Source organism: Tamandua tetradactyla, chromosome 8 (assembly GCF_023851605.1).
Source record: "Tamandua tetradactyla isolate mTamTet1 chromosome 8, mTamTet1.pri, whole genome shotgun sequence".
Lineage (NCBI taxonomy): Eukaryota > Metazoa > Chordata > Mammalia > Pilosa > Myrmecophagidae > Tamandua > Tamandua tetradactyla.
This window is the reverse complement of record NC_135334.1, coordinates 26,686,119-26,698,902: the sequence shown is the minus strand read 5'-3', so window position 1 is coordinate 26,698,902 and position 12,784 is coordinate 26,686,119. Positions and strand designations below refer to the sequence as shown.

Here is a 12,784-nt window from a genome sequence, read left to right as displayed (position 1 = left end):
TCACTCTACATTTCCTAGAGGGCCTGCTGCCTCCTTCTCTTCCAGCAGCAGGCTCCTTCTGTTTTTAGCTACCATCACAGCTTCCTGGGGCACAGCCATCCTCTGCTGCAGTCCACTGGTGCCACCACCATGCTGTCTTCAAGGGTCAAGGGACACCTGCCCCTTCCTTCCCAGTGCCAAGTGTGTGGCAGGCCCCACATACTCTTCCTTCCCATCAGCACATCTGAAACAGGGCTGTCACTTCTAACTGAAGCGAAGTTTAAGAGCTAGCAAGGGAGATAATACAGGCACTATCTTACAGCTGCTAGTAGAAGGGGGTATCTTCAGAGACCACATTCTTTCGGGGTCCTGGAGGAGAGCTTGTTTACACAGCTGTCAGTCGAGCATCTACCTGGAGTTAGCTTACCTCCCCATGGCATGTCTAGACACTCTGGGTTCCATAACCATGATCTGAAGCAGGGTTGGCAAACTATGGCCTATGAGCCAAATCCAGCCTGTGGCCTGCTTTTGTAAAGTTTCGTTGGCACACGCCATGGCCTTTCGTGTATATGATGTCTATGACTGCTTTCATGCTACGAAGAGCTGAGTAGTTACAACAGGATCCATAGGTATGGTTTTCAAAGCCTAAAGTATTTATTATTCGGTCCTTTACAGGAAAAGTTTGCTGACTGCTACCCTAGAAGGAGGCACTTTCCTCCTCATGCCAAAGTCTGCCTCCCCTCCCCAACCCCCGTTCGCATTTCCCTTGCCAAGATTTGCCTCTTTCTAGGACTCTGACAGTGGAAATGCCTACTCCCCTCCAAAGAGACCCCTCCTCCCCACCACACACATGGACAATCACATCAGAACATAACAGTCTAACATCAGTAGATTTCTGTTTACTTGGTTGTTTAGGATAATAGCGTTAAAATACAGTATCTGTCCATTTTTAATTGCTCAGTCTCATAGGACATTCATATAACAACCAAATATTCTAGCCTGATTAGATTTCTAGGGATTCTGGCCTGATTCGCAGGCCAGTCCCAGCTGGACTGAGAAAGCCCAGAGCGACTCTGGTCCTTCCGCGAGCGGGGACAGTCACACCTGCAAGTCCTTCCTGCCAGCAGCCGCCGTGAGAGGAGCACACTTAACTCCAGAAGTTTACAGCACAGTGAGCACCAAACTCGTGCTCCCCCAGACACAACTAAGTCTCTGAAATCTGCATGCCATCCACCCCACCAGCCCTGAACAAAAATCACAGTTTCTGACCCGAATCACCTGCATTTGTTTACCTCCTCCATTCCCCACTAAGCAATGGCCCCGGAGTACACGTGCATAGCAGAAAACAAAACACAAAAGCTGTCTCTTATAAGACAAAGCTTTAAAATGATAGGCTTTCTACATTTACCTATAAAGGCTTGGGGAGAAGAAAAATCTCAGACCAGACTGGGCACAACAGCTATATAAGGCACTCTCCCTAAGCCGATTTAGACTTCTGTGATTTTACTGCTAACATAACGTTTGTTATATTTGTATAGTAATTGTTTAGTGAACTGTGAACCTCCTGGTTTCACATTTGAATTCCCCAAAGTAGGACCTGCTTTGGCTAGACAATGTTCTAAGCCCTAGAGACAGCAGTGAACAACAGAACTAAGAGTCCTTGTCTCAGGAAGCTTATATTCTAGAGAGGGATGTGGGGGGATGGGCAGAAAAGGAAACGAATCATAAATATGATACTTTTTGATAGTGATAAGTGCTGTGAAGAAAATAAAACAGGGCAATAGAATGGAGACTGTCTCAGTGGCAGAAAATCTGACTAAAAATTGCTTAAACAATAGGGGTTTATAAATCTCACTAATAAGAAATGCAGAGGTAAGTACTTCTGAGTGAGAATGGTGGCTCAACAGCATCATCAAGGATCCAGATTATGTTCATTTTTCTACTCTGAGAAGCTACCCATGAGTGGGTGCTGTCTCCCTCATGGTGGCAAGATGGCTGCCATTGCTCCGGAATTCAGATCGTCATGTATCAGGGTCACAAGCAGAAAGGAAGGGAGCAGTGATAAAAGGGCTTTTTTCTTATGCACTTCTTCCTTTTTATCATGAAAGGAAATCTTCACTCACAAACCCCAGTTGGCTTCTTATATTTATTGGCCCAAACTGACAAATATACCTACATCCAGATCAATTACAGGCAAACAGAAAAAACAAAACAAAACACAAGGACTACTTCTTAAAATTTGTTAAATGAATGAATAAATTCTCAGATGACAACAAAAAGAAAAAAGAAAAATAATTGAACTGAATGAATGATCCAACATTTCTGCTCATCCCAGCAATCCAATTTTTATTTTCAGCTACAAAGTTCATTTCATTTTCAACTCGGACTCTGCCACTTATTAGCTAAAACAGTTAATAAGAGAAACACTTTGGTTAAGTTATTTAACCTCTCCGTGCATCAGTGTCCTCAGCTATAAAATGAGATTAAAATATAACTTCTTGTTATGAGAATTAAATGAGCTGCTACTTGTAAAGGACCCAGAATAATGCCCAGTGCTTAGTAAGCAAGCATGTAGTAAATGTTTGCTAGAACCATTATCACCATCATCATCACCACCACCACCACCATCATCATCTTCGTCTTTGAAATTGGTTGCCAAAATGGTGGAGAAAAAATGTCTCAGTCCCTAAGAAGGAACGAGGTTTCCAGATTTGGACTGCAGGCATTTAGGCTCTTTACTAGCATGACCTTCAAGAGGGCCATGGTAAACTCAGTTTCTAAACCACATGCCATAGCAAGAACCATTCAGCAAACATTTGTTTAGCACCCTCCATGTGTCTGTCCTATGCCAGCCACTGAGAGTGCAAGCGTGACCTCAGTGTCAGCTGGCTCAAGAGTCCTCATCTCTACAGGGACACCCCAGGTGTTTTCTGTTACTTCCTGAGGCAGTACTGCAGCCTGCGCCAGTGGTCCTCGCACAGAATCCACCCATTTGGGTCTCCTGCTTTGGCTTGGCTGCTAGTGTGAGGCCCCCAACCTGAGAAGCTGCTTTGGGCCCCCTCATTGCAGGGTCTAGTTTGAAAGTGTCACACTGAGTTTCCTTTCAGCAAGGTAGGGAACCCTTTCCACGTACACCAGGGATTGGCAAACTTTTCTTTGAAAAGGCCAGAGAGTAAATATTTTCAGCTTCACGGGTCCAGGGTCTTGGTCATAAGGACGCAAGCCTGCAGTCTGAGTGGAAGTAGCCATAGCAACATGTAAACAAGTGGGCATGGCTGGGTTCCCATAATATCTTGTTTTCAAAAACAAAGGTTGAGATGGGTTCCCATAATATCTTGTTTTCAAAAACAAAGGTTGAGGTGGGTTCCCATAATATCATGTTTTCAAAAACAAAGGTTGAGGCGGGTTCCCATAATATCATGTTTTCAAAAACAAAGGTTGAGGTGGGTTCCCATAATATCTTGTTCTCAAAAACAAAGGTTGAGAGGTCTCGTGCTGTAATTTACCAACCCCTAATATAAACCCTGAAGCAGCCTTTTCTGTGCTCAAAGTTTTACATGGTCTTTCAAGATTAGTTGGGTTAGTTTCTAACTCTCAATTCTAACCATAGGAGTGAAAATCCAGTCCCAGGGGATGGGCAGGGAATAGGCAGAATATTTGTTTCTTCCATGCTCTACCACTCTCTTCCCTGACACATCCTCCAACCAAAACTTCTTCCTCTTCTCCCAATTCTAAGGCATTCAATAGATACAAATAGAAAATGGGGTAGGGGGTGGGTGGGTTGTTAAATGCCCCAGAATTTTTCAGACTGCAAGTTGCCATTCATTGATGAATCATAAAGTCAGTGCATCACTATAAACATTTTCAATGAGAATAGAAAATAAATTAGAAGACAAAATACACTATAGCACTTCTTGCAGTGTGATTTTGTGGAGCTTTTGTTTCAGTTTTATGAAAACATATATATTTATACACACATATTTATTCCCAGGTCCTGATATAAAATGTATTTCTTACCATGGGTTGTGATCAAAAAGTTTGAAGGCCACTGGATTGTACTCTGGGCCTCTGAGATTCATCTTTGATGGCCAAGATATTTCTTTTCCAGAAGAAGGGCCTAGCCCCTGTTGAAATTGATGTGGAAACAGTTAAAAGAGTGAGATAAAGGCTGTGGGAGAAGTCAGCCCAGGGGGCTATGGAGGGCGGGGCGAGGGATGTCAAGACAAGTGGCCTTTGCTGTGGGTCCCGAGGCTGAGTGAGGCTGTGCCTGGCAGACCTGGAGGAAAGTGCCATCCGGGAACATGCACAAAGGCAGGAAACAGCCCTGCACATTAGTCTCCCCGCAGGTTTGTTCTTGGACTGAAGCCAGGACCTAAGCAAACATTTGACTTCTGGTCTTTCGTTTGCTTTCCCTGAAATCAAACAGACTGACTGAGTAGCCGGCACACGATGACTAGGGGTCACTCTGGTACTAACTCGCAAATCTCTTTGACCAGTGACCTAGCTCAGGTTATTTTAGGTTCACTTTCTGGGGAAATGCACAATGGTCTCATCTTGAGCAAACTTGCAGGAAGACGCAGATCTGTGTGTAATGTCCTAGGGAATTACCGGAAAGAGAAAGCTATTTAAAAAGTTGTTAACCCATTTGGTATCGTGCAGCCTGACCTGTCCAGCTTCCATAATTCTCATCATCTGGCTGCCAAGAGTAATAAAAGGAGATGTCCGTGATACCACTTAGTAGGCTGATCTTTAAAAGTTGTAACTGCCTCCCCCCCCATTTTAGCCTCAGCCAAGTACGAGCAGGTGAGGTGAACAATAAGTCTCATGGAGGGGAGCGGGTGGTGGAAAGCCCTATGGATTTGGGAACAGAAAACATGTGCGAATCCCCGCTTTCTCACTGACCGCCATGACAACAGTATGCCATCTTTCCCGGGTGCAGGGCCTCTCTGGAAAAGAGAGGTCCTAAGGATCTTTCAGAATTATGCTGAGATCCAATGAGGTCCCTGTTAAGGTATCCTGTAGCCTGTAAATTGATATTCAGATATTAGATAACTGATTCATTAGCCCCTTGTAGGACAGCTGCTAAGCCATGTGTTCCTACCTAAAAGATTCCCTCGATGAATGGAATAAGGACGACCTTCAAAAGCTTTTGACCATTCAGTGCAGAGGCTCTGGCCCTGCCTGGGGTAAACCTGTCATATATACATTATTCATTCATTCAGTCCCAGGCGGGCTTGAGGCAGAAGGTGTCATTCTGAAGAGGCCTCTGGTTTCTGGGGATTTATGTTCCTGTGAGAGAGACCAGAGATTAAGGCGCTTTTACAGAGCCATCGATAAATACTAGAGTCTTCCTTTGGTCACCAACTCAGCCAGTCGGGAAACTTTCTGACAGAGCCCACCAAAATGAGACAAACCAGGTCTTTCTTACAGCTTCCCGTTTTTAGATGAATTTCACACAGCAAAATTTGAGCCATAGATAAAGTGTTTAAAGAAAACTATCACAGAGAAAAACTCCACTGCGACTGGAATCACCGAGCTTTCTGCTTCCTATTTTCCAGTGGAAGTGAGGATTTACAATTTCTAAGCCTGCCACTCTCTCCATCGTCCTGCAGACTGGAAGTGCCTGTCTTGCCCCCGATGACCAGGAGAGGGCGCAATTGGTTCTTGTTGGAGCCCTTCATTTCTGAATTTGCCCATTTTATACAGCAAGGAACTGAAAGCGAGTTAAACCTTCCGAAACAAGAAGTCCCTCCACAGTATTCGCTTTTGAACCCTCCACTAATGAGGCTACGAGAGAAATGGGAAGAGGAATTCAGAATATTTTTCTTTAGCACAAAATATGTACAATTATTTTTATAGATACATACATCATAATTTTTCCCTCTTTTAGTTCTATACACAAAATGTAAATGTTCAGAAGCCATACAGAGGCTCTTGGCCATTTCAGTATAAGAAATGTTAAATATTAGATTATGTAGTTAACTCACCTTCTATTTCCTGTTTATTCAAAGAAGGGCAAAGAGAGGTTTTCATTTTTTTACAAAGTGAAGTTTTAAAAAAAGAAGTCTTTTTATGACTGCTGACCTAATCACTGTGCTTCAAACTTCGATTTTTAACTTTAATAGTGTCCAATGAGTTCAGCGGAAGAGTTGGGGTTGAATTTCAAATCCTCAACACATAATTTTGAGTTAATAGTGCCTTCATTTTGACTTTAGTGTTGAAGACCAGGGAATAATACCTTTTCTTGTCTTTCTCCATTTCAGAGAAACGCTTTTGAATGGTTAAACAGAAAAAAAGTTAGAGAACGATACCCAGTAGTTAGGTTGCTCTTCAGAAAGGTCAGTAACAACAGAAACAACTTACTTTGAGGTCTGCAGTAGGAGTGACCATACTCTCAATTACAGGCATGGACCCACACAAGCTCTCCATACGTGAGAGGAGATGTTTCTAGAATGAGGAGGGTAAACTGAAAGTTCATTGCCCTCTTATCTCTGAGGTGTCAATTCCTGTTTCCTCTTCACCACCCTATGATATTTGTTCAATGCTATTGAAACCTAAGCTATTTAACATGACCCTTGCCCTCATGGAATTTATAATCTTGCCTGGGAATTAAGATTAACAAAATTAAAGATCAAATCTTACTAATTTGTAGCTGAAGATATTGAGGACTGTGATCAGGGACAAGGAGTGCCAACTTTCTGGCACGTGAGTATTTATTGTAAAATGAGAGGGTGAATGAGGTATTTATGAGCTTTAAAATTTTATGATTTATGAATTAGTGAACAATCCTTGTTAAAATAGAATTCTAACACATGTACACCCTGGGCTAGTCTCATCCTTTGAGATTCAAGCGAAATTGGCTCAAACTCCCATTCATCGTGCAAACCAATGCTCCTCTAATCCCTTAGGGGGTTCCTGGGGGCAGAGACTTGCATTTCTCCTGGGAACCCCTGGGCCCAAGCTCCTGCTTGCATTGAGTTCCAATCTGTGAGTCATCTCACACTCAGGCATGTGCCGACCCTTTGCCGATCACATTGCCCCTGACCAGCCCCATCCCGAGCTCTGACGCTTCCGGGCAAAGGAAGGGATTCAGGTCGTAGGAGCACAGCAACTTCACAATACTGGACACCTTGCCAGCAATCCTATGGGGAATTTTTCAGTGACTCGCTTTCTCCCAGGGCCCCTCATGGTGTTGGTCCATGCCCTGCCCTCCTTTCTCTGGACTCCAGGCCCCTCTCATCTGATGGCTCGCCTTTCCCCCGGATCCCCGTATCTAGCCCTTCCATTCCACTTGCTTCTTTTGGACTAGACCACGCCCCTGGGGCATCCTTTCCTCAAGTCTTCGAGGTGTTTGGTTTACCCGGGACCCTGGTGCCTGTGGTTCAGATTAGAAAAGTCCCTCCTTGACCTAATCAGGGACAAAATGTATGGCTTAATGTATTGTCCCTTTGGGAGTGTTTGCCTGATCCTAAAGGGATAATGCTGGCTAATGGAATTTCAAGCCACGTGAAACGCTAGTGAGAAACACCTCCTCCACGTCCCTTAAAGGTTGGTGTCTGCAAGTAAGATAAATCTTGTCTCCTGGTGACTGTCCCAGAGTCAGGCATTCTGGTTCACTGGCTCCTACTTAGCTTTATGTTATTTCCCTTTGATAATTCTTCTTTTTTCAACTTTATTTTAGAATAATTCTTAAGTTACAGAAAAACTTACAAAGATGGCACAGAGGGTTTCCTTTTGTCTCTCACCCAAGCCTCCCCTCTTGCTAACATCTTAGGTGACCACATTACATTTGTCACAATCAAGAAACCGACATTGGCTCGCTGTTACTGCTAAACTCCAGGCTTCCCTCCGTTTTTGGTTTTTTGTTGTTGTTGTTGCTGTTGTTTTATTTTTGCATGGGCAGGCACCGGGCATCGAACCCGGGTCTCCGGCATGGCGGGCGGGAACTCCACCGCTGCGCCACCGACGCAGCACCCCGGGGTCCCTCAGTTCTCACCAGCTTTTCCACTAACGTACTTTTTAAGATCCAGGATCCCATTCAGGCTACTTCAGTGATCACGCATCTTAGTCTCTGCTCGCCTGTGAGTTTCTCAATGTCCTTGCTTTTCGTGATTTAACAGCTTTGAGGAGCGTTGGTCAGATGTATTGTAGACTGGCCCTCAGTGGGGGTTGTCCCAGTTTAGACTGGGTTGTGGGTGTCAGGAACGAAGACCACCGCAGGGACGCGGCCTCGCGGCCTCACATCCGGGTATACGCTCTCCACGTGACGTCACGCCCGACGTTCCCGGCGGTCTCCTGGCAGGGCAGCGTGGTGTTCCCACCGGACCAGTTACACCACCGCCCTCTGTGCACATCCTAACCTTTGAAAGCGAGTTGCTATGCACAACCCACGCTCGAAAAGGGAGGAATTCTTCTGTAAAGAGGATGTGTCTCTTCTCCATTTATTTATTATTCAATCATTCATTTATAACAGTGTGGATTCACGGGCATTTATTTTATATTTCGGGTTAGGCTCTAAAACTTTGTGATTTATTTTATTTCTCAGATTGTCCCAGCTTCGGCCATTGGTAGTTCTTTCAGGTTGACTCCTGTGTCCCTTTGACAGTCCCCAAGGCTTTTGTCTTCTGAGTACTTCCTTACTGTCTAGAACTGCAAGATGCTCCTGTCTCAACTTGTAGTTTCCCTGCCTTTGCCAGAGAATCGGCCATTTCTCCAAGGCTGATGCTAGGTTCCCAGTTCCTTTTACTGGAGAATTGCATTAGAAACTGAAATCTGGGCCCTGGGTGCACAAATTCTTAGAAATTAAGACAAGTCCAAAGAATTAACATCACACCTTTATATCCTATCACCCAGAATTGGCAAATCTTAATTAATTGTTTGCTGTGTAATTTCAAGTCTTTAACATGCCACTCTAGTTAGTATCTTTAACTATGAGTTCTAATCTCATTCCCTTCCCTCTGTGTGTGTCTTTGCTACCTGGAGTGTGGTCTGTACCTCAGCAGCATCAGGAACACCTAGGAGCTTGTTAGAAATACAGAAGATCAGGCTTCACAGCAGACCTACTGAATCAGAATTTGCATTTTAACCAACTCCCAGATGGTTTATATGCATATTAAAATATAAGTAGCACTGATACAGAATATTGATTCATGTTTTTTAAATGCACATATGTTGTCTACTACATTCTCATTCTATAACTTTCTCTTTCATTAATGTTAGACTTTTGAGATCCAGACATATATATATATATATATATATATATGTATTTGTATTTCATTCCTTTTAACCTATGTGTAGTATTGAATTTACTATATTTATGTATCAGTTTCCAAGTTTCTTGGCTCCACCAACAATGTTGCAAAAAATTTTTTCTACCCGTTAATGTACCATTTGTAGAATTTCTTAGAAGTGGAACTGTGTTTTCATTTTTGTTAGATACTACCAAATTGTCCCCCAAATGCCTGTACCGATTTACACTCTCATGGTAAATGAGAGTTATAATTCACTCCTATATCCTTCCTATCACTTGTTGTAATCTACTTTATAATTTTTGCCAACATAGTAGGAAAAAAAGAAATAATTTTTGAAAGATGCTATCTCATTATAGTTGAATTTTCATTTCCCCAGTTACTGATGAAGTTGAATGTCTTTTCATTTGTTTAGTAATAATTTGTCTTTTCAATGCACTTCCTGCTCATATCCATTGCCCGCCTTTCATTGCATATGTTTACCTTTTAGATTTCTTGGATGCTGTTCTTGTTTGTAAGTTGCTGGAATGTGATCTACCAGAAATGGAACAGCTTTTAAAAAGAGAGATTTATTAAGTTGCAAGTTTACAGTTCTAAGGCTATGAAAATGTCCAAATTAAAGCAAGGTTATAGAAATGTCCAATCTAAGGCATCCAGGGAAAGATACCTTGGTTCAAGAAGGCTGATGAAGTTCAGAGTTTCTCTCTCATTTGGAAAGGCACATGGCAAACATGGCATCGTCTGCTAGCTTTCTCTCCAGGTTTCTTGTTCCATGAAGCTCTCCTAAGGGCATTTTCCTTCTTCATCTCCAAAGGTTGCTGGCTGCCTGGGTTCTCGGGGCTCCTGTGGTTCTTGTGGCTTTGTGGTTCTTTCCAAAATGTTTCCTCTTTTGAAGGACTCCAGTCCTTGATTATTATCAAGACCCACATCTCTCTTTAATCAAAGATAAATATCCACAACTGGGTGTCACATCTCCATGGAGATAATCTAATCTAGTTTCCAATTTACAGTGCTGAATAGGGATTAAGAGAAACGACTGCTTTTACAACATGGATCAGGATTAAAACATGGCTTTTCGGGCGGACCACGGTGGTTCAGCAGCAGAGTTCTCACCTGCTGTGCCGGAGGCCTGGGTTCGCTTACCGGTGCCTGCCCGTGCAAAAAAAATAAAAAAATAAAAAAACATGGTTTTTCTAGGGCACATAACCCTTTCAAGCTGGCACAGGTGTGTACACACACATATACACACATGTTCATATATATGAATGCATAGTATATATACACACATACATATGTATTCTGGATACGAGTCCTATATTTTATATGTAACAAATACCTCCTCCAAGTCTGTTGCTTGACTCTTAAACCTGTGGATGATGCACTCCACTTAGTGTGGACAGCACGTGGAGCCCCTCTCATGACCTTTGTTGGGATTGCAGCTTTGCACAATCTGTCTCTGGCATCCTCTGGCTGTCTGTGAGTGGGGAACCCCACAGCCGTACAGGGGCAGGAAGCACAAACATTCAGGGTAGAGGATGAAGAAACCTGATTTCCATTCACTCTGAACTTTCCTGGGAACCACACAAACTAAAAAATTATTTATCACTTTCAGTCAATATATTCTAGCCCTGAGGAGATATGAGTTTCTTAAAGAAACAAACAAATGAAAACCTGGGCTTGTCAAACACTGAAATAAACAAGATTTCAAGTCCACACTGAATCTATTAAACTGGAGATAGAGAACATTTCCAATGATTGGAATTGGAGTTTTCATTTCCTGTGAACTTCTTATTGATCCAGGTGATCACAAACTAATAAAGGCAGAATACATGATACTAAACCGAAATGTCAGTGTTGCAGACATTTAAAGAACCGAGAAATCTTTGTTTCCTTCAATAGTGCATACCTTGGAATTAGGAGGGGCTGAGAAATGGTATATTTTTAAGAAGCAGGATAAATCGGATAGTATCAGACAATACAATGATAAATAGAAAAGTACCATTGTACCTTCCCCTCTGGAAATATGAGGTCTAAAATTGGAGATAAGATTTCTTCCCTCGCAAAACAGGGGTCCCATTGGTTTTGCTGGGGTGCAACTCCAGGTTTCAGCCCCAAATCTTCCCTTCATTCTGAGGCGAGAACTGTGGGCCCTTCACTGAAGTGGCAGATGAAACATTTACCTCCGTGGAATCTCTAAAGTACCACAGCTACCCTCTGTGTAAGGGAAAGGCTTGAAACCGCTATAGTTTTTTGTGATTTCTAGCACTGCTTATAGACTTGTAAATTGTACTGACTAAATGAAAGCAGAAAATATTGTTGCACATCCCTAATAATTAGTACCGTGTATTGCAGGCCTTTTCTGTGCCAATTGTTCTACATACATCATTTCATTCAGTACTTCAACTGGGCATTACTGCTCCCATTTTACAAATGAAGAGACAGACTCGGCGAGACTGAGTTGTCCATACCTGTTCTCATAGCTAGTGAGTTATTTTGGTCCATGTCTGTTGGCCTCTAAAGCTGCCTTTCTGTCAGGGCACTGCTCTGTCTCGCATTGGATGGGGAGGTGTCCAGCAGGTTAGGTATTCTTTGAAAATTGTTTGGCTTAAGTGGAATTTTTACAAAACCTATGAAAAAAAAAGAAAAAAATGGGGAAAGAGAAGAGAAGTGTAGAAAAATAAAGCAAAGGTTGGAATGATATGCCTAAGGTCCAAGATGCATTTCTCAGTCCTTCACATTTGCTGGGGCTTGGGCTCAGAGGTTCCTTGCACCCAGAGCAAAGAGGGAAAGTGTTGGCTCTAGGAGTCACTGTACTCCCAAAGTCAAAATACAAACAGCTGTTGTTCAGCATGACCCCAATATTTCCTGGTTCTGAAAACTCTCACACAGTTCGCTGTTGGGGGTCCAGTGTGTGTGTCACTCCCACCCACCTGCCTGTGCTGTGGTATACCTGGCTTAGATCAATTAGCATTTGTCACTTGACCCTTTCCAGGTTTAAATCCTCTAATAGAGCATTACTAATTCCTGTACACAAAAAGCAATTACTGAGTGCCAGGGAGGACACTAAGTGCTGGGTAGAGTGGGACACAGGCAGACAGGGCTCCTGCCCTCCTGAAGCTTACAGTCAAGGTAAATATACACAAGCAAACAGTTGTTTTCAATGCATACTGAAATGTAAAAGGAAAAGCCCAGGAGGAGAGTGGAGACGAGTCTTGAAGTTCTGGCCAAGACTTCAAGGGGGAAGTGATGCCTAAGACGAAAAAAAAAAAAAAGAAACAAGTTGCAGGAGGTGGGAGGGTGATAAGCAGGATCAGTGACTATAGTAGATGCTAAGGTGTTCTACCCAGGTCTTCTCTCCAACTCTCAGTGTTGACTGCTAATGGCTCTTGGTTGCCTCCAGAACCATTATATCTGGGAAGTTATAGTCCACTGTACTGTCTTTCCCCTCTCCCCACCAGGAGCAGCCCACAGCCAATGACTGACTGCTACAGGGACTCAAAAGGCTGGTCTTCTCCCTGCAAGGAACTTCCTCAATGCAGTTTATGCTCCAGTAGACC

The 12,784-nt window shown here is 43.1% G+C and overlaps 1 long non-coding RNA gene across 2 annotated transcripts in view; it reads right to left on the bottom strand.

Annotated features, from left to right (window-relative positions):
• The window catches only part of LOC143644211 (uncharacterized), a 40,329-nt gene extending 32,101 nt beyond the window's left edge, over nt 1-8,228 (bottom strand). Inside the window, exons 1-4 of one of the 2 annotated variants that reach the window (XR_013156552.1) lie at nt 7,996-8,228; nt 6,343-6,426; nt 3,997-4,103; nt 760-2,381 (exon numbers count right to left, since the gene is read on the bottom strand). This is a non-coding gene — a long non-coding RNA (uncharacterized LOC143644211). Of the gene's footprint in view, nt 1-759; nt 2,382-3,996; nt 4,104-6,342; nt 6,427-7,995 lie in introns of those variants that run through there. The other variant, XR_013156553.1, reaches the window with a different exon arrangement.
• Between the last annotated feature and the right edge of the window lie 4,556 nt (nt 8,229-12,784).